Source organism: Aquarana catesbeiana, linkage group LG02 (genome assembly GCF_042186555.1).
Source record: "Aquarana catesbeiana isolate 2022-GZ linkage group LG02, ASM4218655v1, whole genome shotgun sequence".
NCBI lineage: Eukaryota > Metazoa > Chordata > Amphibia > Anura > Ranidae > Aquarana > Aquarana catesbeiana.
In genome coordinates, this window is record NC_133325.1 from 708,302,385 (window position 1) to 708,327,994 (window position 25,610).

General features: G+C 42.4%; 1 long non-coding RNA gene across 2 annotated transcripts in view; it reads right to left on the reverse strand.

Moving 5' to 3' along the window:
• LOC141130082 (uncharacterized) overlaps nt 1-25,610 on the reverse strand; it is a 52,093-nt gene that overhangs the window by 19,621 nt on the left and 6,862 nt on the right. For both annotated transcript variants that reach the window (XR_012241981.1, XR_012241982.1), the window contains exon 2: nt 17,404-17,539. This is a non-coding gene — a long non-coding RNA (uncharacterized lncRNA). The remainder of the gene's footprint in view (nt 1-17,403; nt 17,540-25,610) is intronic.

The window sequence follows — 25,610 nt, forward strand, 5'->3', positions numbered from 1 at the left end:
TCAAGCTTGTAACTGTCTGCCTTGCAATGCCTCATGGGACTTGTAGTTCCTCAACAGCTGGAGAGCCTCTAGTTTGACACCTGTGGTCTAGCCCATAGGCGTGCACATAGGGTGTGCCAAGTGTGCCTGGGCCCCAATCACCCAATCGACCCCTGTGGCACAGATTCCCTCTGTTTAGACCCCTGATATTTCACCAAAGTCCCCTAACAGAACTCCTAAAAAAACTGTAAAAAAATAATAAAGGAAAACTAAAATTGTAAAAAATAATAATAAAAAAATAATTAAAATATAAATAAATAAATAAAATAAAAAACTACTCACAACATCCACTGCCCTACTGGCACTGTCCATTGCTCTGCTGACACCGTCAGTATATATACACATGCACATACACGCATATGTGTTTGCGCTTTGGGGTGCACACCCTAATGCAATAGGCTGTGCACATCTATGGCCTAGACTGGAGGGGTAGGCAGTCTCGGCCCTCCAGCTGTAGTGAAACTACAAATCCCATCATGCCTCTGCCTCTAGGAGTCATGCCTGCGATTGTTAGGGTCTTGCAATATCTTATGGAACTTGTAGTTTCAAAACAGCTGGAGGGCTGAGGTTGCCTACCCCTGGTCAAGAGGTTCAACCTAAAGGGTGAGCTGAATGTCACACGTAAGGAATACAGCACTCGATTGGGAGCACTTTGTCCTTTATTAAAACACTTTATATGGTGATTTGAATTTTCACAGAAGATTCTTTTTGGTTCTTTGCACTGGATGTGGATAGTTGGACTTTTTGCACTGAATGTGGACATTTTTTGGCACAAGAGTGTGTTACTTTATGGACACAAGAGATTACTGATTTCACCACTGTTTATATGTTATGGCATATTTATTTTAGGGGGAAATAGTGAGTTAAGTTTGCCACTAAGCACTGAACGTTTTTTTCCTTGGTAATTTATTTCTTGGGTCCTTTTGAAAATCAATGAAATCACCCTTTAATAAATCCAGAGATCCAGTGCCATTATTTGGTTCCCATTCACCCAATGGGTATGGGCACCCCCAGTTAAAAACCCTTGTTCTAAAGCTTCAAAGCAAACTGGTGATTTTCTCATCTAAGCTAGTGCTTTTCACACATAGGGGTTGACTTCCTAAAACTGGAGAGTGCACAATCCGGTGTAGCTGTGCATGGTAGCCAATCAGCTTCTAACTTCAGCTTGTTCAATTAACCGCTTAAAGGGTTTGTGAACCCATTTGTAAAAGTCTATGCCAGCCCCTCTATTAGAGGCTGGCATAGCACACTGTGTTAAGCATTTTTCAAAATGAGTGTTGTAAATACGAATTTTTAGCTGTCTTCAGGCCGGTCACATGACTCGCGGCCGCTTTCCAGTAATAGAGGGTCTGGCAGTGACAATTATAGGTTTATTTTTTTTTAATAATAGCGGATGGGGGGCATTGCTAAGCAGAGACAGACAGAGAGGGCGCTGACAGGGAAGAAGGAGGGCATGAGGGGGAGAGAGGAGAGCAGAGGCAAGGAGGGCGTGAGGGGGGAGAGAGGAGAGCAGCCTATCACTGAGGGAGGCAACTTGACCACGGTGATCAGGGCAGAGCTGCCCTGGTTATTGAGGTCTGTTTAGAGAGGCCATACCGGAAGTGGTAGGTTTAGGGTGTTTTTTTAACAGTTTAGAGGGGGGCAGATTACATAGCACAAACGCTGTGCTATGTAATCTGCTTTAAGGGACCAGGATATTAATTTTTCTTTTTTGGGTTAACAAACGCTTTAAGGACCGAGCCTCTTTCTGAGTTTTGGTGTTTACAAGTTAAAAACATTTTTTTTTGCTAGAAAATTACTTAGAACCCCCAAACATTATATATTTTTTTCTAACACCCTAGCGGTCGTTGCAATACTTTCTGTCATACCGTATTTGAGCAGCGGTCTTATAGGCGCACTTTTTTTGGGAAAAAATACACTTTTTTAAATTAAAAAATAAGACAACAGTAAAGTTAGCCCAATTTTTTTTATATTGTGAAAGATAATGTTACAGCGGATAAATTGATAACCAACATGTCATGCTTCAAAATTGCGCCTGCTCGTGAAATGGCGACAAACTTTTACCCTTCATAGGCGACATTTAAAAAATTCTACAGGTTGCATGTTTTGAGTTACAGAGGAGATCTAGGACTAGAATTATTTTTCTTGCTCTACTGATCGTGGCGATCAATGTTAATTTTAGTCTTAGGACTAAAATGGCATTTTAGTTTTAGTCCCATTTTAGTCTTCTGCAATTGTTTTAGTTTCAGTCGTATTTAGTCGACTAAATCTCCAGTACATTTTAGTCGACTAAAATGTCCTACTTTTTAGTCGACTAAAATCTTGAGTACATTTCAGTAATTGCAATTTAGCTTTAGTCATAGTCTTTTGACTAAAATGGCATTTTAGTTTTAGTCTCATTTTAGTCTTAGGACTAAAATGGCATTTTAGTTTTAGTCTCATTTTAGTCTTTTGACTAAAATGGCTTTTAGTTTTAGTCATATTTTAGTCATCTCAATTGTTTTAGTTTAAGTCGTATTTTAGTCGACTAAAATAGTATTCATTTCGTCGACTAAAATGTTTTAGTCATTTTAGTCGACTAAAATGTTTTAGTCGACTAAATTAACACTGGTTAGCTATACCTCACATTAAACACCATTTTCATATGCGGGCGCTGCTCACTTATGCGTTCGCTTCTGCATGTGAGCTCGGCGGGACGGGGCGCGTTTAAAAATGTTTACTTTTTTTCTTATTTATTTTACCTTTTATTTTTTATTTTCACACTGTTCTTTTAAAAGAAAATTGTGTCACTTGTATTCATATTATAAGGAATGTAAACATAGAAAAAAGCATGACAGGACCTCTTAAATATGAGATCTGGGGTCAAAAAGACCTCAAATCTCATATTTACACTAAAATTCAATAAAAAAAATAAAAATAAAATAAAATGTAATTAAAAAATGTTGCTTTAAGAGCTATGGGCAGAAGTGACGTTTTGACGTCGCTTTTGCCCTGCAATGGTATGGAGACGGGTGGGGCCATGTTCCCCTCACTCGCCTCCATACCAAGCCAGGGAGAGAACCCGATCGCCTCTGCCGCTACCAACAGCTCTGGTAAGCAGCGGAGGGCACCAGAGAGTGGCGGGGGGGCCCGCTTCCGAAGCCGATAAAAGTGATCTTGCAACAAAGCTGCCACAGAGACCACTTTTATCTGAAACCGGAGCGCTCACTGAAGAAGAGGATACCAGGGTTATGGTAGCTAGCTGCTGCCATAACAACGATATCTCTCTTCAAAGTGCCGATGTATATCGGGGTGAGCCGGTCCAGAAGTGGTTAAGCTTTGACAAAAAAACTTGGAAACTGATTGGTTTCTTATCAGAGCTGCGCCAGATTTTGCACTTTCCAGTTTTAGTAAATCAGCCCTATAGTGTTTGGTTCTTTTTAACTTTTCCTATTTGAAAAGCCTAAAAGATTTTGAAGAGATATGTTTTAACTCTTCAATGCAATAACCCATAGCAATCAATCGGAATCAGCTTTGTATTCTTTTGAAGCATGAGTTATGATTGGATGCTATTGATTGCTACTCTTAAATCTGACCATACACATTACAATCTAAAAGTACAATACCCTTTATAGTTACCAACAACTGTGTAGTGCCCTGGCATGTCTAAACAGTTGGTCCAAAGTTGGCCTTCCTGCTCTTAAGGCCAAAAGTCACGATGAGCTCATCACTGTTATATATAGCTTCATTATTTACAGATCTTGCCAACAGTTATGAAATAGGTGAACATTTATTAAAACTTGACCAAGTTTTCAAGACCTTGCAGGCTTCCTTTCTCCAAATGTAAGACTTGGCTTCTTGACAGAAGGAATCCTGTGGGATACCTAAAAGTTGGTATTAATAAATGTACGCATTGTTCACAATTGCTGATGACATCTGTACGTGTATGCTTTAATGCTAAACGTTGCTATCCATCCAGCACCCTACCTCTGTGAAGAATTATGCTCCATATAATGTGTGGTGTGGAATCCTGGGTAAACAGAGTTTTATTAAAGGGGAATTATCACATACTTTCTGAGTGTTTGTGTTCTGTTTTTAATTTAAAGTACCACTACCTAAAAAGAAAGTTACCTCATATGAAAGAACTATTAATATCGCTGGCAACCAAAATTAAACATATATTTTGGTACCTGCCAAGATCTGCCTGCTATACAAATGATCTCCACTGGAAAACCTAGCAATCAGATAATTTGTTTAATTATAACTGGGTTCTCTGGGTTCTGGCTAGATGAAATAAAGCAGTTGTGTGAATTCCATCACTGCAGTATATAAATGACGTTATTTTTACTGTTGGTGCTGCAGATAGTATATTTGCTAAATGCATAGAATTTAGTCAATGAAGCAGACATTTACATCTCCAGAGAAGCAATGGGTGCCAGGTTTTGCCAATTTTTTGGAAAAGTCACAATGTAAATCCCAGTAGTGTAGTGCAGGAACCTTTTCCAAAATCGCACCATTCTGAGTAGCATTGATTAGAATGGGTACAATTAAATAAAATGAAATTTCCATTGTCAAGTGATTCTGTGTGACCCAAGTCACATCTGAAATTGTACTAATGTAAACAAGGCCTTAGTGGCAACATCATTAATGAGTAATTTAACTCCCAGTTGCAATGCCAAGCTTAGATGCTTTAGTAGCCCTTTTACCATTCACCTCTATAGGATAAGAATATGAAATCACAGTTCAAAATGTTATTACAGTATAGAGCTTGTATCAATTATATCCACTGAAACACCATCTATGCTAGCTGAGGTAACAGAATGGCTTGCACCAACTCCATAATACTTACCTGAAAGGAAATTTTAAAATGCCAAAAAAAATCAGCCAGAAAAAGAAAAAACAGGAATTTACCATTGATTTACCATCAAAAACAGCCCCAAATGGTGTTATATACACCACAGACCATATCACCTTTAGGCATACCAGAGTACACTGGGGCATATTTTACCAGCTGGAGTGGTGGCAAACATAGAAAAACACTAAAGGCTCCAAAAAAGCAGAGTGACTTATCTGCTACTATTAAATGGTGGACCAAGGTAAAAACAATTATCCAAGTTCACTTTCAACCTACGATTTGACCAATCCTCCTTGTTCCCTAAATACATGCTGTGATCTTGCCCGTGCTCTCTAAAGGACATACCCTGACCCCCCTATAAGCACCTTGTCTGAGCTCTCCCACATCTCCTTACTTCTTTTCAGATAAGCTGTCATGACCCAGGAAAGTGGTGATGTTCCTCACTTGGTCATGTGCTAGTGCTTCAGCCCAGCGATAGTTTCAGCCACCTTCATCAACGAGCAAGTCGTGTGCTCCTCCATACTTAGACTTGAAAAGTATTCTTACTGACTGGGAAGGAGCAAGGAGGTGCAAGGAAGCTCTGGTAAGGGGGTGGGCCCTTTCCAGACAATGAGTTGATTTACTAAAACTGGAGAGTGCAAAATCTGGTGCAGCTCTGCATAGAAACCAATTAGCTTCCATTTTTTTTTTTTTTTTGTCAAAGCTTAATTGAACAAGCTAAAGTTTGAAGCTGATTGGCTACCATGAACAGCTGCGCCAGATTTTCACTTTCCGGTTTTAGTAAATTAACATCACTGTCTCTAACTACCAAGCCTCCTCTGGCATGGAGGAACTCACTACAGTCATGAGGCCCCTTTGGTAAAGGCAGATGGCATCTATGAACAGTAAGTCAGTGGTGCCCATCGCTTAAATTGAGCATGTGCTATGCCCACGTTGCTTACTCCCCTTCCTCCCATGTACTGGTGCTTGGTAATTGGTTGCTCAAGCACCCAGTGTTGTCACTTGGGATGACTTCATTCTCAGCAGCCAAACGGATTTGACGGAGTAGTAAGTATAGGCTAATAGTACAATTTATGACATACCTAATATATTATGTTGCAATGCGGTCCAGCAAGGCCTGTAGGCAAAGCTGTAAAATGTCAACTCACTATTGAGTTTGAATGCATGATAGCAATTGGAATTTGCATTCTGGTGGTCTCCAATTGTGGTATTATCAAATATTAGCATTCCCTGGATTCTCTTACAGAACTCTTGCAGTACCTCACGAAAGAAGCACCTAAATATACATCTCTATCCTCTACCGCTTCCCTCTTCAGCACTTTTGTTAATTGGACACACAGGGGAACCAAATCTTTTAGTCTTTAATATAAATAAATGTCAAAATCTAACATGTGGTCCCCATAAAAATGCCAAAATACCTTTTAAATGGATCCTAGCCTCAAAGATTTGGAATTTTTTTGTAAAAGTTATTGTTTAAAAATGTCTACACATTGTAAAGGTAGAAAAGGGTCATTTTACAAAAATTTCATGTACATACAAATCTAAATGAAAACATAAAGTGAATCCAGTTGGCAGTGTTTTGTTTAATCTCAGATATATAGTTTGGTGCTGTTCTTCATTGTCCTAATCATAGACTTTTATGCCTTTGATAGGTTAATTAGTACAAAAAGTATTTTTCTTCTGTGGTCTAGACACAGAAACATCCAGAACTGTTTCCTTTGAAAGGCAGCCATGTGCGAAAGTGTACAATACATGATCACTATTTTCCATGTTTTGTTAAGTCCAGATGGATCAAAATGTCTTATAGCATAAAGAAGTCTCCCTTGGGAATAGTAGTATAATATTTCACTAAGTTAAAAAAAAAAGTTAAAGAACAGTTCTGATGAGTTATGTTTAATTTATAAATTTATATAAAGCGGCCCTATAACCCCATTTTAAAGCTGAAATCCAGTCAAAGTACTGAATACATTAATGAAATACATAAATCAGTGCTGCATTGCCTGCCAAAGGATTTGCATTTCTGTTCACCCATTCCTGATATTTATACAGCTCTGTGAGGCCGCACAACCAACCAGCCTGCTGACCTGAATTAAAAGTCCTTGGTGAATGAAGCACTGTATTATAATTTTTAAATATCTTACAGTAATTACTAATGTTTAGGCTATGTTTACATTTGTGGGTCTGCACTTTATGCTTTTTTTTTTTGTACGTTTTTAATGCATTTTTTATGTGTTTTAATGTGATTTTCATGTGTTTTTCTCATATGCTCCCATTGAAATCTATGGGGCGAAAAATGCACCATGTCGCACCAAAAGAAGCACTTGCACCTTTGCCAAGTCGCCCAGGCATGCATTGCATAGGTTTCTCTATTTAGTCGACTAAATCTCCAGTACATTTTAGTCGACTAAAATGTCCTACTTTTTAGTCGACTAAAATCTCGAGTACATTTCAGTAATTGCAATTTAGCTTTAGTCTTTTGACTAAAATGGCATTTTAGTTTTAGTCTCATTTTAGTCTTTTGACTAAAATGGCTTTTAGTTTTAGTCATATTTTAGTCATCTCAATTGTTTTAGTTTTAGTCGTATTTTAGTCGACTAAAATAGTATTCATTTCGTTGACTAAAATGTTTTAGTCATTTTAGTCGACTAAAATGTTTTAGTCGACTAAATTAACACTGGTGGCGATACCTCACATTGAACACCATTTTCATATGCGGGCGCTGCTCACTTATGCGTTCGCTTCTGCATGTGAGCTCGGCGGGACGGGGCGCGTTTAAAAATGTTTACTTGTTTTCTTATTTATTTTACCTTTTATTTTTTATTTTCACACTGTTCTTTTAAAAAAAAATTGTGTCACTTGTATTCATATTATAAGGAATGTAAACATAGAAAAAAGCATGACAGGACCTCTTAAATATGAGATCTGGGGTCAAAAAGACCTCAAATCTCATATTTACACTAAAATTCAATAAAAAAAATAAAAATAAAATAAAATGTAATTAAAAAATGTTGCTTTAAGAGCTATGGGCAGAAGTGACGTTTTGACGTCGCTTTTGCCCTGCAATGGTATGGAGACGGGTGGGGCCATGTTCCCCTCACTCGCCTCCATACCAAGCCAGGGAGAGAACCCGATCGCCTCTGCCGCTACCAACGGCTCTGGTAAGCAGCGGAGGGCACCAGAGAGTGGCGGGGGGGCCCGCTTCCGAAGCCGATAAAAGTGATCTTGCAACAAAGCTGCCACAGAGACCACTTTTATCTGAAACCGGAGCGCTCACTGAAGAAGAGGATACCAGGGTTATGGTAGCTAGCTGCTGCCATAACAACGATATCTCTCTTCAAAGTGCCGATGTATATCGGGGTGAGCCGGTCCAGAAGTGGTTAAGCTTTGACAAAAAAACTTGGTGAAGAGGCCCTGTTGACCCCTTGGAAGACTACATCACTGGTGCCTTCTAGGGAACTCTTGTAGAAAAACTGTGAGGTCTGTGTATATAAAAAGAACTTGGAAAAAGTCAGTTCTTTTTTTTTTTTCCAGATCTGGTACTGACATCATCGGTGGGCCCACAGTGTAAACCCAGAAGAAGAAGCTGGCCACCAATGATGTCTGTGAGTGTTTATTTTGCAATAGTTATTACAGTAATGGTGGCAGTTTTTAAATGAGGTGGAGGGGTAAAGTCCATTCTAACTGTAGCACCCTCCTGGCCCTAGCCTCACTTCCACCCTCTCCTGTAGCAGGAGATCACAGGTGTGCTGACAGCATCTGTCTTGAGGAGCGGAATGTGGCCTAGCCAGTCTGTACCCAAGACGTATCCCTGCACTTTCCCTATTCCTCAGGAACCTATCCCTGATACTAAGCACTGTTTCTGACAGACAGGTGACCTTCCCTACTGTAGCCACAAGGGAAATGCGCTCCAAGCCTGAGAGCCAGGGTCTTAAATAGACTCTGCCCAACCCAAGATGGCCTCCAGAGTCACATGGGACACCAGCATGCAATCGGATAGCTGACCCTGTGACACAGGTAATCATAGAAGACTTCCTCTTCCTCTGTAGTTGGGCGCGAACTGCAGTGGAGAAAATAGGCTGCACCTGTCTACAAGTTTATGGTGACAGGTCTATAGTAGCTTTCCCTACACTGTTCATGCATGAGATATGCCATCCATCACCATGGTGCAGTAAATGGCATGCATACAATTACTGGGCTGTTCTTGGGTTATGCAGACCGACAAACTGAGCATTAGCTATTATCATTAAAAGCCAAGAAAGCAAAAATGTTAATTGATTTAGTAGATAGAGCACCTCCTTGTTTTTAAAATAGCATCCTCCAACTTTTAACGAGACTAAAATTCCTCAAAAGAGTGCACCGTATAACATAAAAGAGACATAGCAGAGAGTGATGCATTGCCACTGCTGATTCTAGTGAATATACAGTATGTCAGATCACACACAGAGCAAGAATGGAAAATTGAGCTATGATTTAATTAATAAAAACTTTGTGGTTAAATAAGTTCCGCTCTCACAGTTAGAGGGGAAAAGAAACCATACACTGAAAGTGCTACATAGATATCCACACTTTTTGCGTACTCTGGCATAGGAAATAGCTGTGGTAGCTGGCTCCCATATCTGAGACTGTCTATACGGATATCTGCTTTTAAAAAGTTACATGAAAGTTATACCAAAATAAATAAAATACAGTAATCGTCATTTCCCCCAATTAACTACCACTCAGGTGCAAGGAGGGCGGTTCTTGCATACTATGTATCTAAGAATATAATAAGGCATATAATACAAATTAAGGAATAATACTGTACATGTTCTGTTTTATGAACATGAAATTTCCCTTATTGCAATAATTTACAAAACTCCAACAGCTCAATGACCCAAGGTTATAAAACTGACAGTATTTCCATATTCATCCCTGTAGAGACCCTATAGCAGTGATGGCGAACCTTGGCACCCCAGATGTTTTGAAACTACATTTCCCATGATGCTTATGCAATCTGCAGTGTAGTTGAGCATTATGGGAAATGTAGTTCCAAAACATCTGGAGTGCCAAGGTTCGCCATCACTGCCCTATAGCAATAAATCACAGTGTGCTAAATCATACCAATTTCTATTTTCATCAATAACGATATTTACTGCATGGATATTCATCAATCCTTAATGCCAAACTACCGAAACTCAGCTATATTCAACTGAAATACATATAAGTAAAGATTGGGTTCAAATTTGAACTCTGAGCCGCCACAAACTCTGGGTATTAAGCCTTCACAGAGAAGGTGAACAAAATGGCCTGTTCACCTGCACGGCGAACTAAACCGCCAGTTGCTGGGAAGCCATTAATTTAGTCGAAGTATTACTAGTGCCAGTAAATGTGACAGTTTCCCGCTTAGGGCTCATTGGCTGATAGGATATTGGCCATAGGCGTACACACGGGGTGTGCAGGATGTGCATGGGACCTCCTAATCACCCTCTGCACACAGGGCTTTTTTTTAGCTGGAACAGAGTTCCACCACCTACGGCAATAGTCTCTTGCCCGCCGCTTGCTACTGTCACATGCACACACTGAAGACCGGCTTCTGTGTGTACAAGTGACAGGCTCATGTCCCAGCGGTGCGTGCTCTGCACTATTCTATGAGAGCAGAGGAGGGAGGGGGAGGGGGATGTGCACAGCTCTAGTGCCTTGGCGGCAGCTCCTCCTAAAGCCCATGCTGGCAGCCTGAACACTGCTACTGTAAGTTATAGCTGCCCTTCAGCAGCAGCCCCTCTCTCCTCTTTTATGGCATTGTTTAGGTGGGGAAGAGATGATTTGGGGCAAAAGGGACAGCTCTGTACTGAAAGCAAAGGGTGGGTTTGGGGGAAAGCTTTGTACTGGGGAGTGGTAAACTGTCAGATGATGTACATAGCGCACTCCTTAACTCTGCACCCTGTACATAGCGCACTCCTTAACTCTGCATCCTGTACATAGCACACTCCTTAACTCTGCACCCTGTACATAGCACAGGCCTTAACTCTGCACCCTGTACATAGCACACTCCTTAACTCTGCACACTGTACATAGCACACTCCTTAACTCCGCACACTGTACATAGCGCAATGCTGAGCCCTGCAGCCTATACATAGCGCACTCCTTAACTATGCAAGCTGTACATATATGTTTGAGCTTTGGAGTGCACAGACTAATGCAAAATGTTGTGCACACTTATGATGCTGGCCATTGCCATATTTGATTAATGACATCAGCCATATCCTCATTCCCTTGTTTACATTGAGCTGTTGATCAGGTATCTCCCAGCAGGCAGCTGAATGAGGTTGGGGATTCACCATGAGTTGCTAGAATGCTAGCAGCATTCTAACAACCAATGGGCCCTCAGCAGGGCTCAGGTGGTTGCATTGTCTTCAATTTGGTTCACATTAACTTTTACAATTTGGGAACTTGCACATTTACCCAGCCCTACATACAGTATAAGAGAGCTGTTTCACCTAACAAAGGGTTTGTCATTTTGTTCACCTAGCCCTCAGATTCACACTGATATGCTAAGTATTACAGCCAGGTTGGTATCCTGACCTTTCTCTACAGTTTATGCGATACTAATTGGCTATTTCTCACCCTCCAGCCTGTGATTGGACGATAAAAGAGAAGCAACAACCTTATGAGTTTATCTCTATCCTCTTTCCTTTGGTCAGCATGTTCTTTGTCAGCATATGTGTATGCAGAAGAAGTTTTACTGCACAGAATATTACAAGAAGCTGATATCAACACAGTTTCAGGTACTTCAATTAGTTACCTTTAAGATATATTTTTAAAGAATACACAACAGTTATAAATGGTGTTTAGCCTGCTTGGAGTTCAGCCATAGGCCACTTTTCTACCTCGCTAGACTAGAAGTCGCCAAACTTTAACATGGGTCTTGTTTCCTTATTTATCAAAGTTACAGATCAGCGCACTGAATTTTCAGTGCCGATCCCAACACAGAGTGCCCGGTTGTTTTGGCTACAAGATAAATATGGATTTGAAGGGGCTAACTTAGTTTTACAGTTTAAGCTTAGTGTTAGTGGGATACATTTTAGTTTAGATTATAGGGAGTTGTGTGTTAGAGTCAACCTGTGCTTTCCCAATGCAGAACAAAGCAAAAGGTGTACTTAATTGTTGTCCTCCATAGCTGCTAATAGTAACCTTTTCTTTGCTCCACCGCTACTCCAGTTGGTCGCAGGGAACAAAGAGAAATACCTGATAATTACAGGTATGGAAATCATGTGACTCATTCTCCTTCCCCCAAATGACTGTGCTGATACTTGACAACTGACCACTCAAACACCCATTACTGTCATATGTGGGGGCAGGAGGATATTTCCCTTCACTTTGGGTCCCTAATGTAGCACCCTCCAGTGTGCTAGAAGTAGAATAGGTTTTGTTAGTGTAGATAAATTGTCAGGTTCGGCTGGCAGCCAAGCCTGTGTTGTTTTGATTTATCTGGGTAGGTGAGTGACTCAGTGAGGGCTGGATGACTCACAGGCAGCATCTCTTAGACCTCCTTCTAGAAACTTACAGAAGATTCTAGAAGAATGGCAGTGGAAAAGAGGAGGAGCTGCCTGGAGTATTCTGAGGTCCCTGACCAATCCCCAACAGATGGGTTGGCAGGGGGCAGGCCCCCTCAAATACTCAGAGTCAGCCCAGCTGGGGGCAGTGGAGTTCGGGTGGAAGCTGGAGATGGAGTGTTAGGCTGTCGATGGCCCTTAAGGGTAGCCCCCTAGTCTGGGGGGATGACCTCGGGCCTGGGCTCGGGTGTGGAAGGGACCTTCTTCACAACACACAGAAGTGTCCTGACCAGAGGCACAGGAGCGAAGTGGGGGACAGCAGGAGAACACTGCCGGGCAAATCTCCAGGGAGGAAGACAGCCAGGTGGGCTGGTGAGTGTTATAGTCAGATGACTGAGAGGCATGCCTGAAAGGACTGGGTGCAAAAAGTCTTGGATGGATGCAGAGTCATATTAGCCAGGAGGGCTAGTGAAAGGGGCATTTACAGCCAGGTGGGCTGGCAGTGCCTAAATAGGTAGGGCTGGGATCAGTAGCCACAGGAGTAGGACAACTGAGCACTAGGACTTTTGTGCTACACTATCAAAGGGGCCCATGGTCCCTGCTTGCAAAGTGCATATGCTACTGGTCTGATTGCTCTTGTCAGACCATCCATACAGTGCCAGCTGGTCCTGGGAGTTGTTGTTCTACAAGAAATAGAATTTTGGTGAGTTTTCCTCGTGTTCAAAAATTGATAGAAATTGAGATAAAAGGTACCATCATCCAAAATAAATTGCATGAAAAATGATAAGGGAAGTGAGGACAGTTTCTGAAGCTGTCTTACTCGACCCTCAAGGGAAGAATGGACTATCTCGGTACCAATAAACAAAGTTAAACTTTAAGACAAAATATTTGTTTATTACATATAAAATCATATATCACAACACAAAAAATGAAAATGCAGAAAGATCAATACAGTAATCAAATACTTGTCGACTTCCGAACAAGTCGGTTATAGAATTTGCTCACAGATTTATGCAATCCTCAACAGTTTCGCGATCAAGGGACCGCTTCTTCAGGAGGATGAATCTATAAGGTAAACAATATCCCTAGATAGACTACTTTCCCCATAAATCCCCCATGTCCGCCTTGGGGGGAGCCTGAGGTGACTGATGTGTGCATTTGGTCATAGAGTCATTGGTAAGCAGGTATGCCTGGCTTTTGCTGTATTTATTGTATATGTTGTTTGATGTGTTATATGATATATGTATATTCTGTTTCATATATATTGTTTACCTTATAGATTTATCCTCCTGAAGAAGCAGTCCCTTGATCGCGAAACTGTTGAGGATTGCATAAACCTATGAGCAAATTCTATAACCAACTTGTTCGGAAATCTACAAGTATTTGATTACTGTATTGATCTTCCTGCATTTTTTGTGTTGTCATATATGATTTTATATGTAAGAAACAAATATTTTATCTTAAAGTTTAATTTTGTTTATTGGTACCGAGATAGTCCATTCTTCCCTTGAGGGGACAGCTTCAGCAACTGTCCTCACTTCCCTTATCATTTTGCATGTTCTACAAGAAATATTGTGTTGGAGGTAGAAGGAGAAATGTATATACAGACTGTATATAGTTGTGTCCCTGAAGAATTCTTTGCTGATCAAGTGGGCATCCCATAATACCCTAAACTCTATCCAAGTTCAATATCCCTAATAAAATACAAAAACAAAGCTGCACGGACTGATTCTTGACTCCAGCGTGTGGTGGAAAATTCTGTGTGCCTGTGCAGGGCGGGAGATACCTTCATTCACCAGTGGCTTATGGGGGTGAGCTACACTAATAACAACAGAAAGTGTGTAAATTTCTCCAAAGTGAGGAGAATCTTGTAGACATTTGTCAGCACAGTGAAGATTTTTAGTTGAGGATTAAAAGGAGGAGGGTAAGCACATGGAGAAAGACTGTTGAGCCATCTCGGATAGATGCTCAACCAGATGCATTCGAGGCAGGGCACATTAGATGGAGGAGATAGGGATCTGCTAAGCCAGGATGTAGGTAACACAATCAATAAGTCTCTGACTTCCCCTTCTATACACTCCACCATGCCCATTCTAACAGTTCATCAGAACCTGCTGAGATCTCTGCTTTTACAAACTATACAGCTGGTGAAGAAAAAGTGAAAAGTTCCAGGCATTTTACATACAGGAATAGGGTTGCCACCTTCCAGGATTCACCCGGACAGTTTGGGTTTGGAATCATGTGTCCGGGTTTCAGACTTCCTGAAAGCCGGACACATTATTTAGACTGAACTATGGCTTCCCAGCAGGGTTGCTACATGCAGTTGTCTAAGCTGAGAGTGTCTGTCACACTCTGTCACACTACCCAAAGCCAGCACTAACAACCTCCCCCCCAAACACACACACAGACGGGAGAGGAGAGAGGGCTCGATCTGCACCTCTTCCCCCCACCCCTACTCTTCTGTGTCTGTCCACACTCCAATCCCCGGCGCTGTGCCTCAGGCAAAAGGAAAGAAAAGGAAAGTTGGGGCTGGAAATTTGAAGTCCAGCAGCCTCAGATACATCTGGATGAGAGGTGCTGACTGCCAAGGGGTGAGTGAGCTCACCATCCATCCCTGTCTGTGACTGAAGTCTACCCCCTTCTCTCTCCTGCATCTGAGTAAGTACACTTGGGCAAATCAGGGATTTTCAGAGCACCCCTTACATCAGAGTTCCCCTTTACACCAGAGGCCACAGTATTTCCCCTTACATCAGAGTCTTCTCTGTACATCAGAGTTCTTAGTGTTCCCCCTTAAATCATGGTTTCCAGAGCATCTCTTATGGTAGAGGCCCCAGAGTTCTCTCTTACATCAGAGTATGCAGAGTCCCCCCTAAGGCCCCTTTCACACTGGGGCGTTGGCGGTAAAGCACCGCTATTTTTAGTGGCGCTTTACCATCATATTATTGGGGGTATTCGGCCGCTAGCGAGTGTTTTTAACCCCCACTAGCAGCTGAAAAAGGGTTAAAAAGGGCAGCAGCACTTTGCCAGCGGTATAGGGGCGCTGCCCCACTGATTTCAATGGGCAGGAGCGGTGGAGGAGCGGTATACACGCCGCTCCTTCACCGCTCCAAAGATGCTGCTAGCAGGACTTTTTTTACCGTCCTGCCAGCGCACCACTCCAGTGTTAAAGCCCTTGGGCTTTCACACTGAAGAGAGAGGAGCGGCTCATTCAGGGCACTTTGCAGGTGCTATTTCTAGCGCTGTAGCACCTGCAAAGTGCCCCAGTGTGAAAGGGGTCTTATGCCCCGTACACACGGTCGGATTTTCCGATGGAAAATGTCCGATCGGAGCGTGTTGTCGGAAATTTCGACCATGTGTGGGCTCCATCGGACATTTTCCATCGGATTTTCCGACACACAAAGTTTGAGAGCAGGCTATAAAATTTTCCGACAACAAAATCCGTTGTTGGAAATTCCGATCGTGTGTACACAAATCCGACGGACAAAGTGCCACGCATGCTCAGAATAAATAAAGAGATGAAAGCTATTGGCCACTGCCCCGTTTATAGTCCCGACGTACGTGTTTTACGTCACCGCGTTCAGAACGATCGGATTTTCCGACAACTTTGTGTGACCGTGTGTATGCAAGACAAGTTTGAGCCAACATCCGTCGGAAAAAATCCTAGGATTTTGTTGTCGGAATGTCCGATCAATGTCCGACCGTGTGTACGGGGCATAACAGTGAAAGGGAACTCTGCAAGTTCAGATGTAAAAGGGGAACTCTGTGGATTCAGATGTAAAAGGGGACTCTTGTTATTAACTTTATATGATTAGAAATGTTATTTAATAGCAAAATATATGTATAGTTTATACTATAAAAAAAAAATTCAGTGTGCCGCTAAAGTGTTCAGGTTTGACTTGAAGAAAAGGTGGCAACCCTACACTGGAAGCAGAGTCATTTGTTGTATGTAAGCAGCTCTGTTAAATTTCTTTCCCACTCACACAGTAAAATACCAGTCGGCAATCCTATGGAAAGGTTCAGGAAATCTATAGTGAGTAATACAGACAGGTAGCTAAAACAGAACAAGGCGTTTTCAACACAGCGGTTAGTTAGTGAAAGGCCTCATTACTTCCACCACCTTCCTAGGAAGGTAATAACACATGAGTGATGAAAAAACTATGCTGCTCCTTAGCTGGATGAAAAAGCAATTCATAAAGCAACATAAAAATCTACAGAGTCAAGCAGGCTACTAGCTTATGTTTACAGGAAATCACTGAGACTATAGTTCCTGCCCAGTAACTTCTATATTTTTTTCCAGTATTTATATAACATGAACATAGCACGCTGAAAAATTCTTGGGGTTCTACCTGACTGCATTGGCATTCAAGTGTACATGTTGCTATGAGAGCTATTCCTAATATAAGACAATAACAAACGGAGCGCACTTTAGAGGCAGCATAGAACAAGAGTCCTAACTGGCCCATTGACTGCTTATCTGCCCCTTGTTGTTATATACTCTGAAAACAATATCAGCAATGGCAGTGACTGCAATCAATGCTATTAAGTGGCAATGCAGAATTACTTTTGCAATGTCTCCCCCTACACACCGCAAGGGTTAAATGCTAATTTAGTCTAGAGGAAGAGAAATAGGCAGTAATATTTACATTAACCCTTGCTCCTTTAGGCTTCCTAAGAGCTGTAAGACTGGTTCCCTAAAGCCTCTTCCCCTTGCCGCTTCACTGGTCACAGGTTTTCCAACATTATCACATACCATGCAGGGTACATGAGGGTGGTGGAGGCCAACCTATATCCTTGGAGGGGTAAAATCACCAACTGCCATATGAGTGAATAACACCATAAGTATTACTGCCTATTCCTCTACCCCTAAAGGCTACACTAAAAAAGCATTAAAACCTTTCAGTGCTGGGAGGTATGGGGTGAGCTCAGTAGACTGTGTACTTTCAGGGCAGAGTAACAAATACTCTTGAAAAAATCAAATCCCAACCTGCTAATACTCACCTTTACCACACTTCCTTGCCATTTTTTGCTGCATCAAGGCCCTTGGAAAATACTTGGTCCCTCTCAGGATCATGAAGGATGTGACCTCCTTCCCTTTTGCCCAGAATGTTCAAGCTTGAGCAACCAATCATCAGTCCTAATAATGTGAAAAAAGAAAGAAGTTTTGTTAAAGTGAAACCTCTAATGGTTTAGAGCTGAGCATTCCCCTGGTCCACATCCAAGCCAAGAAGGACACTGTTTTTTCCCATAAGCTCCAACAGAGAAACTGTCTTTCTTCATTTCTACTCTGCCTATGAAGAGGACTCCTCTCCCAGTCTTGATGGTCCACTGACATGTACAGTACATAGAATAGGGAAGGCAAGGGAAATGAGTTGTTAGAGTTACGTTGTATGAAAAAATATTATTTTCATAAGTATTTTATTGACATCAAACATGTGATGATTGTGTCTTCATGCGTTGTGCACACACAACCCCCACCGGATGTACCCTCACCTTAGGAGCTTAAAAATTGAGTCTGTAATTGATAGCATGAATGAAAGTGCACTTGGAAGTGCAGTCGCTGTAAATCTAAGGGGTAGATCTGAAATGAGTGGAAGCTCTGCTGATTTTATCATCCAATCATGTACAAGCTAAAATGCTGTTTTTTTATTTTCCTTGCATGTCCCCCTCGGATCTACAGCGACTTTACTTTCAAGTGCACTTGCAGTGCAAAGCTGATTTTCCTTTAGTAAATAACCCCCAGTGTGTTATATACTTTACTATAACATGTTGAAGGTATTAAGTAGAACTTAATATTAGATATTTTGCATATGCCATTTTCACTTGAATGTACAGCCTTCGCGGGAAATAGGCTTAAGAACAACTTCAATTCATAGGATCATTTAATATTTTGCCTGGCTACTGGAATACAATTTACTGATAAATAGAGAAGGCCTATTTTGTCTTTAAAATTCATCTATCACAGGCCTGAACATATACCGTCAAATACAAACCTGCCAAAAATATCAGTAGATTCAGTAATACAGGCACCTGCAAGCCTTGACTTTTCCAATTAAGCTGACCTCAGAATGTATTCCTCCTGCCTCTTAATTCTACCTTTTTTATTAGGAGATGGGCCGCCTACTTGTCTAATAATGACCTTTGTTTTAATAAATAGAAGGGTTGTCCTTTACAGTTGCTATTTGCATTGTAACTTCAGTTTGCTATGTCTGTGGATCTAGAGATCATTTTACCATGTAGTTTATACTGAAGGAAATTTCTACATATACCAATTATTATCATGTGCTCATTTAAAATTTCCAGGTTTATGCCTGTTTTTTTTTTTTTTTTTTTACAAAGCAAAAAATGTATTCTATAATGTGTTATGCTTACAGAAACAAATGTATTCAATTGCTTAAAAATATTCCTATAAAAACAATTAAAATCTAGATTAACTTGTGTTATTTCAATAATAAAAAAAAATAAAAAATAATGCCACTGTCCCCGACAGTCTGGGTTTCGCTCACTATATGTGCTCATCACTGGTGAGCACTTTCATTCCATTTGGACTCTAAAGTTTCACTTGGTTTTTGGCAGTGCTTGTTATTGTTCAGCAGGCAATTATTACAGAATCACTGAGGAATTATTATTTCCACACATCATCATCTTACATCAATGGATTACAATTATAGACAGAGTAAGTAAGAGCAAACAACCACAAAAGAAATATACCAACATATCAAATAAATGCAAAATACATACATGTACACAGCTTTGCCAAAGTTCAGCGATGCTCAGCCATTGTCAGCTGCAGACTTTAATCTGAGTTTCATTGTTCTGGCACCTCAGAATTACACTGGCAACTCATAGGAGATGGTGTGGAAACGTTTACATAGAAGTCAATGTGGGCTCAATTTGCAGGTGTAGCTAGTTGGGAGGAAGATTAAGCCACAAGATGTAAGAATTGTGGCAGCCAATGGCAGCGATACTTAGGTTAATAAGCAGTTGGGGGTAGTTAGATGGGGACTAAACTTTTTTAAAGTAAACTTGTCCTTTAATGCTGATTGGAAGTGCCTTCACATCCAGAGGTCCTCCTACGTGTATTGGCTTCCTAAAGAATATGTAAACCTTCATTTTCAGTATGTTTGGCATCAAATCTCACTGTACATGTAAATCTGTTGCTTATCTAGTTCCTTATCTAGAAATCATGCCAGTAACAGCACTTCCTGTTACAGGCTGGCAACTCTATGCTGCTGCTTCACAATTTACTCTTTCTGGCTCGAAGAACAATCTAGGGGTTACTTTTCTTGAAATTTATTGCTGAATAAACTTGGATGGTGTACTGGGAACTTAGGACAGTTCCCTCTAGTAATGACCCAGAAATTGGACTGCACTGAGACACTGTCATAGATATCCCAGGCCTGGCAAGCACTAGTACTGACAAACAAGGGATATTAGCAGCAACAATCACCAGGATCCTGCACTCAGGTCTGTACTCACAATGTCCCTGGATACTTGGATGTCTCCTTCTGAAGAGTTCAGTCATCTTCCTAGTGAACTCTTCAGACTGGATCCTCAATGAAATTCCCTACTTAGCTTCAGAGATTCTCAGCAAACAGGTCCGCCAACTTTATTATAGCTAGGACCTTGATGAGCACAGGTAGAATTTCAGCTGGGCTACCTGGAAGGACAGCAGCCCTTCAAGCTGGGAACTTCTCCTCCTGGACAAGAACCCTGCAGCTCCACATCCAAGACTATTTATTATCAGTCATTTGCATGAGTACCTGTACTCGTGCAAATGCTCTGATGCTTGGGCGGCCTTAGGGATGATCGGTGCAGCGGCGGGGGAAAGTTACAAGCACCAATCTCCCTGTATAGCTTTTCTGACAGCTGATTCTCCTCCTCTCCGTCCCCTGAGACTGTCACAGAGATCGGTGCTTGTAACTTCCCCACCACCGCCGCACCAATCATCCCCAGCTGTCCCCCTCTGTGCTCCCCGTGTCCTCCTCCGGGTCCCGATCTGTTTCATCCTCTGGGTCCCCCTCTGTTTTCTCCACCAAGTCCCCCTCTGCGTCCTCCCCAGCTCTCAGTGTCATCCTCCTTGTCCCCCTGTGTCCTTCACTGCTCTCAGAGACAGCATTGTTAAAAAAAAAAATAACAAAAATATACAAAATTTAAAAAATAAAAATTAAAAAAAAAATTAAAAAAATTAAATTGTAAAAAAAATAAAAATAAAAAACTACTGACACATGTGCCACTGTCACATGACATTAAAAAAAGTATCGGTATCAGCGAGTATCGGTACTTGTACTCGGTCTTAAAAAAGTGGTATCGGTGCAACCCTACTATTTATGCACTTCACCAGCCACCTTCTAGGCACCCTCCTCCAGGGATTGGCTGAGACAACATAAATATGCAGGTTGCTTGTTTGTCTTTCCAGCTCACTACATTCTGGAATTCTCCAGATGGCAGGGGGAAATAATCAAACCTGCCGCCAGTGGAGCCCAGAACAGCCCAAAGCAGTCACAAATAGGGATGGGCCGAACGGACCCCTGTTCGGTTCGGACCAGAACGTCCGAACACCGCGAATGTTCGCACCCAAACACCAAACCCCATTAAAGTCACTGGGACCTGAACGTTAAATATCAAAGGTGCCCATTTTGAAGGCTTAAATGCAAGTAATTAGGCATACAATGGTTATAGGGGTCCAGGTCCTGCCCTGGGTGACACGGATCAATAAAAAATAACTTTGTATAAAAACGTCATTTTTAAATGAGCAGTGATTTTTTTTTTTTTTTTTAAAGTGAAAGCCTAAAAATGAAAAATTCCTTCTAATATAGTGCCAGGGGGTCCCCTTAGTCTAATTGTAAAGTGGCAGATCTGTACCATGTCTAGAATCTGCTGCAGCAATAACTTAATTTATAAAGCCAAAAAAAAATGACATTTTTCCTGCAAGCTGCCTTTATTTTGCTCAGAAACAGCTGGGGAGCCAGTGTGTATGATGAGGCCACAATGTAGTGCACTGGGAACAAGATTAGAGATTTTTTGGATACATCCTGGTGTCACTTTGACTTTGGATAGAAGTAACGGGTGCGTTAAAATTGGTCTTTGGGTGTCGGAGGCGCCTTCCCACCGTAACCCTATAGAGATAATCTTGATGAAAGCAAGAATTTGCCTTGCTGTAAAAAATTGCAATGATATGCACCGTCAAACAGGTGCAGAAAAATTGGTCTTTGTGGACAAAGAGGCAGACCTATCTACTCTGGCAACTGCAGGGGACTGCACACTTGTCTCTGCTTGCATGTCATAGGATGAGGAAGATTTAGTAAGCCAGTCTACCACCTCCTCTGCATGCTGTGGCTGGATAGCATGGGCAAACTCACTAAACAGAGGAAATGATGCCCTGCCTGAGGACTGACCACCACGTCCACCTTTGCCTGTGGACACATTTGTTGCTGGCCCCCCCACAGAGCCAAGGGAACGTCTCTCCTTGTTGTTCTCCCAGACATTATTGGGAGGGAGGGGCGGTGCTTATAAGCAAATGTAAAGGAGAAGTTGATATCTGTACGTAGAAGCATTTTAATCAATGTAAAGAGGTGTTTGGTGCCCTTTAATTTGAGTACTCACACTACACAGACACACTCCATGGATACAATATAATATACTGCAATATAATGCACCAAACGTACAGTGACGCACAGAACTATATGGCATTAAACTGGCAGTAATGCACGCAATACGATATGGCGTTAAACTGGCAGTAACGCACGCAAAACTATATAGCATTAAACTGGCAGTAACGCACAAAACTATATGGCGTTAAACTTGTAGTAACGCACACAGAACTATATGGCGTTAAACTGGCACTAACGCATGCAAAACGATATGGCATTAAACTGGCAGTAACGCACGCAAAACCATATGGCGTTAAACTGGCAGTAACGAACAAAACTATATGGCGTTAAACTTGTAGTAACGCACACAGAACTATATGGCGTTAAACTGGCAGTAACGTACGCAAAACTATATGGCCTTAAACTGGCAGTAACGCACAAAACTATATGGCGTTAAACTTGTAGTAACGCGCACAGAACTATATGGCGTTAAACTGGCAGTAACGCACACAAAACTATATGGTCTTAAACTGGCAGTAACGCACGCAATACGATATGGCGTTAAACTGGCAGTAACGTATGCAAAACTATACAGCGTTAAACTGGCAGTAATGCATGCAAAACTATATGGCATTAAACTGCCAGTAATGCACAAAACTATATGGCGTTAAACTTGTAGTAACGTACACAGAACTATATGTCGTTAAAGTGGCAGTAACGCATGCAAACCGATATGGCCTTAAACTGGCAGTAATGCACACAAAACTATATGGCGTTAAACTGGCAGTAACGCACGCAAAACTATATGGCGTTAAACTGGCAGTAACGCACGCAACACAGTATGGCATTAACCACTTGACGACCGCCTCACGCCGATGTACGTCGGCAAGGTGGCACGGACAGGTAAAATCACGTACATGTACGTGATTTGCCTTCCGAGGGTGGGGGGTCCGATCGGACCCCCCCCGGTGCCCGAGGCGGTCGTGTTTTGTCCCACGGCGATCGGAGGTGAGGGGGAGGCCATCCGTTCGTGGCCCCCCCCTCGCGATCGCCGCCGGCCAATCGAATCATTCCTTTGCTGCTGTATGCTAAACAGCAGCAAAGGAAATGATGTCATCTCTCCTCGGCTCAGTAATTTCCGTTCCGGCCCGAGGAGAGAAGACTTCACTGTGAGTACACAACACTACACACACACAGTAGAACATGCCAGGCACACAAAACACCCCGATCCCCCCCCCGATCGCCCCCCGATCCCCCCCCAATCACCCCCCCCCCTGTCACAAACTGACACCAAGCTGTTTTTTTTTTTTTTCTGATTACTGCATTGGTGTCAGTTTGTGACAGTTACAGTGTTGGGACAGTTACTGTTACCCCCCTTTAGGTCTAGGGTACCCCCCTAACCCCCCCTAATAAAGTTTTAACCCCTTGATCACCCCCTGTCACCAGTGTCGCTAAGCGATAATTTTTCTGATCGCTGTATTAGTGTCGCTGGTGACGCTAGTTAGGGACGTAAATATTGAGGTTCGCCGTCAGCGTTTTATAGCGTCAGGGACCCCCATATACTACCGAATAAATGTTTTAACCCCTTGATGGCCCCCTAGTTAACCCTTTCACCACTGATCACCGTATAAGTGTTACGGGTGACGCTGGTTAGTTCGTATATTTTTTATAGTGTCAGGGCACCCGCCGTTTATTACCGAATAAAGGTTTAGCCCCCTGATCGCCCGGCGGTGATATGCGTCGCCCCAGGCAGCGTCAGATTAGCGCCAGTACCGCTAACACCCACGCACGCAGCATACGCCTTCCTTAGTGGTATAGTATCTGAACGGATCAATATCTGATCTGATCAGATCTATACTAGCGTCCCCAGTTTAGGGTTCCCAAAAACGCAGTGTTAGCGGGATCAGCCCAGATACCTGCTAGCACCTGCGTTTTGCCCCTCCGCCCAGCCCACCCAAGTGCAGTATCGATCGATCACTGTCACTTACAAAACACTAAACGCATAACTGCAGCGTTCGCAGAGTCAGGCCTGATCCCTGCGATCGCTAACAGTTTTTTTGGTAGTATTTTGGTGAACTGGCAAGCACCAGCCCCAGGCAGCGTCAGGTTAGCGCCAGTAGCGCTAACACCCACGTACACAGCATACGCCTCCCTTAGTGATATAGTATCTGAACGGATCAATATCTGATCCGATCAGATCTATACTAGCGTCCCCAGCAGTTTAGGGTTCCCAAAAACGCAGTGTTAGCGGGATCAGCACAGATACCTGCTAGCACCTGCGTTTTGCCCCTCCGCCCGGCCCAGCCCAGCCCACCCAAGTGCAGTATCGATCGATCACTGACACTTACAAAGCACTAGATGCATAACTGCAGCGTTCGCAGAGTCAGGCCTGATCCCTGCGATCGCTAACAGTTTTTTTGGTAGTATTTTGGTGAACTGGCAAGCACCAGCCCCAGGCAGCGTCAGGTTAGCGCCAGTAGCGCTAACACCCACGTACACAGCATACGCCTCCCTTAGTGATATAGTATCTGAACGGATCAATATCTGATCCGATCAGATCTATACTAGCGTCCCCAGCAGTTTAGGGTTCCCAAAAACGCAGTGTTAGCGGGATCAGCACAGATACCTGCTAGCACCTGCGTTTTGCCCCTCCGCCCGGCCCAGCCCAGCCCACCCAAGTGCAGTATCGATCGATCACTGTCACTTACAAAAGACTAAACGCATAACTGCAGCGTTCGCAGAGTCAGGCCTGATCCCTGCGATCGCTAACAGTTTTTTTGGTAGCGTTTTGGTGAACTGGCAAGCACCAGCGGCCTAGTACACCCCGGTCGTAGTCAAACCCGCACTGCAGTAACACTTGGTGACGTGGCGAGTCCCATAAGTGCAGTTCAAGCTGGTGAGGTGGCAAGCACTAGTAGTGTCCCGCTGCCACCAAAAATACAAACACAGGCCCGTCGTGCCCATAGTGCCCTTCCTGCTGCATTCGCCAATCCTAATTGGGAACCCACCGCTTCTGCAGCGCCCGTACTTCCCCCATTCACATCCCCAACCAAATGCAGTCGGCTGCATGAGAGGCATTTTCTTTATGTCCTCCCGAGTACCCCTACCCAACGAACCCCCCCCAAAAAAGATGTTGTGTCTGCAGCAAGCGCGGATATAGACGTGACACCCACTATTATTGTCCCTCCTGTCCTGACAATCCTGGTCTTTGCATTGGTGAATGTTTTGAACGCTACTATGCACTAGTTGAGTATTAGCGTAGGGTACAGCATTCCACAGACTAGGACACACTTTCACAGGGTCTCCCAAGATGCCATCGCATTTTGAGAGACCCGAACCTGGAAACGGTTACCGTTATAAAAGTTAGTTACAAAAAAAGTGTAAAAAAAAAAAAATATATATAAAATAAAAAAAAATAGTTGTCGTTTTATTGTTCTCTCTCTCTCTCTATTCTCTCTATTGTTCTGCTCTTTTTTACTGTATTCTATTCTGCAATGTTTTATTGTTATTATGTTTTATCATGTTTGCTTTTCAGGTATGCAATTTTTTATACTTTACTGTTTACTGTGCTTTATTGTTAACCATTTTTTTGTCTTCAGGTACGCCATTCACAAC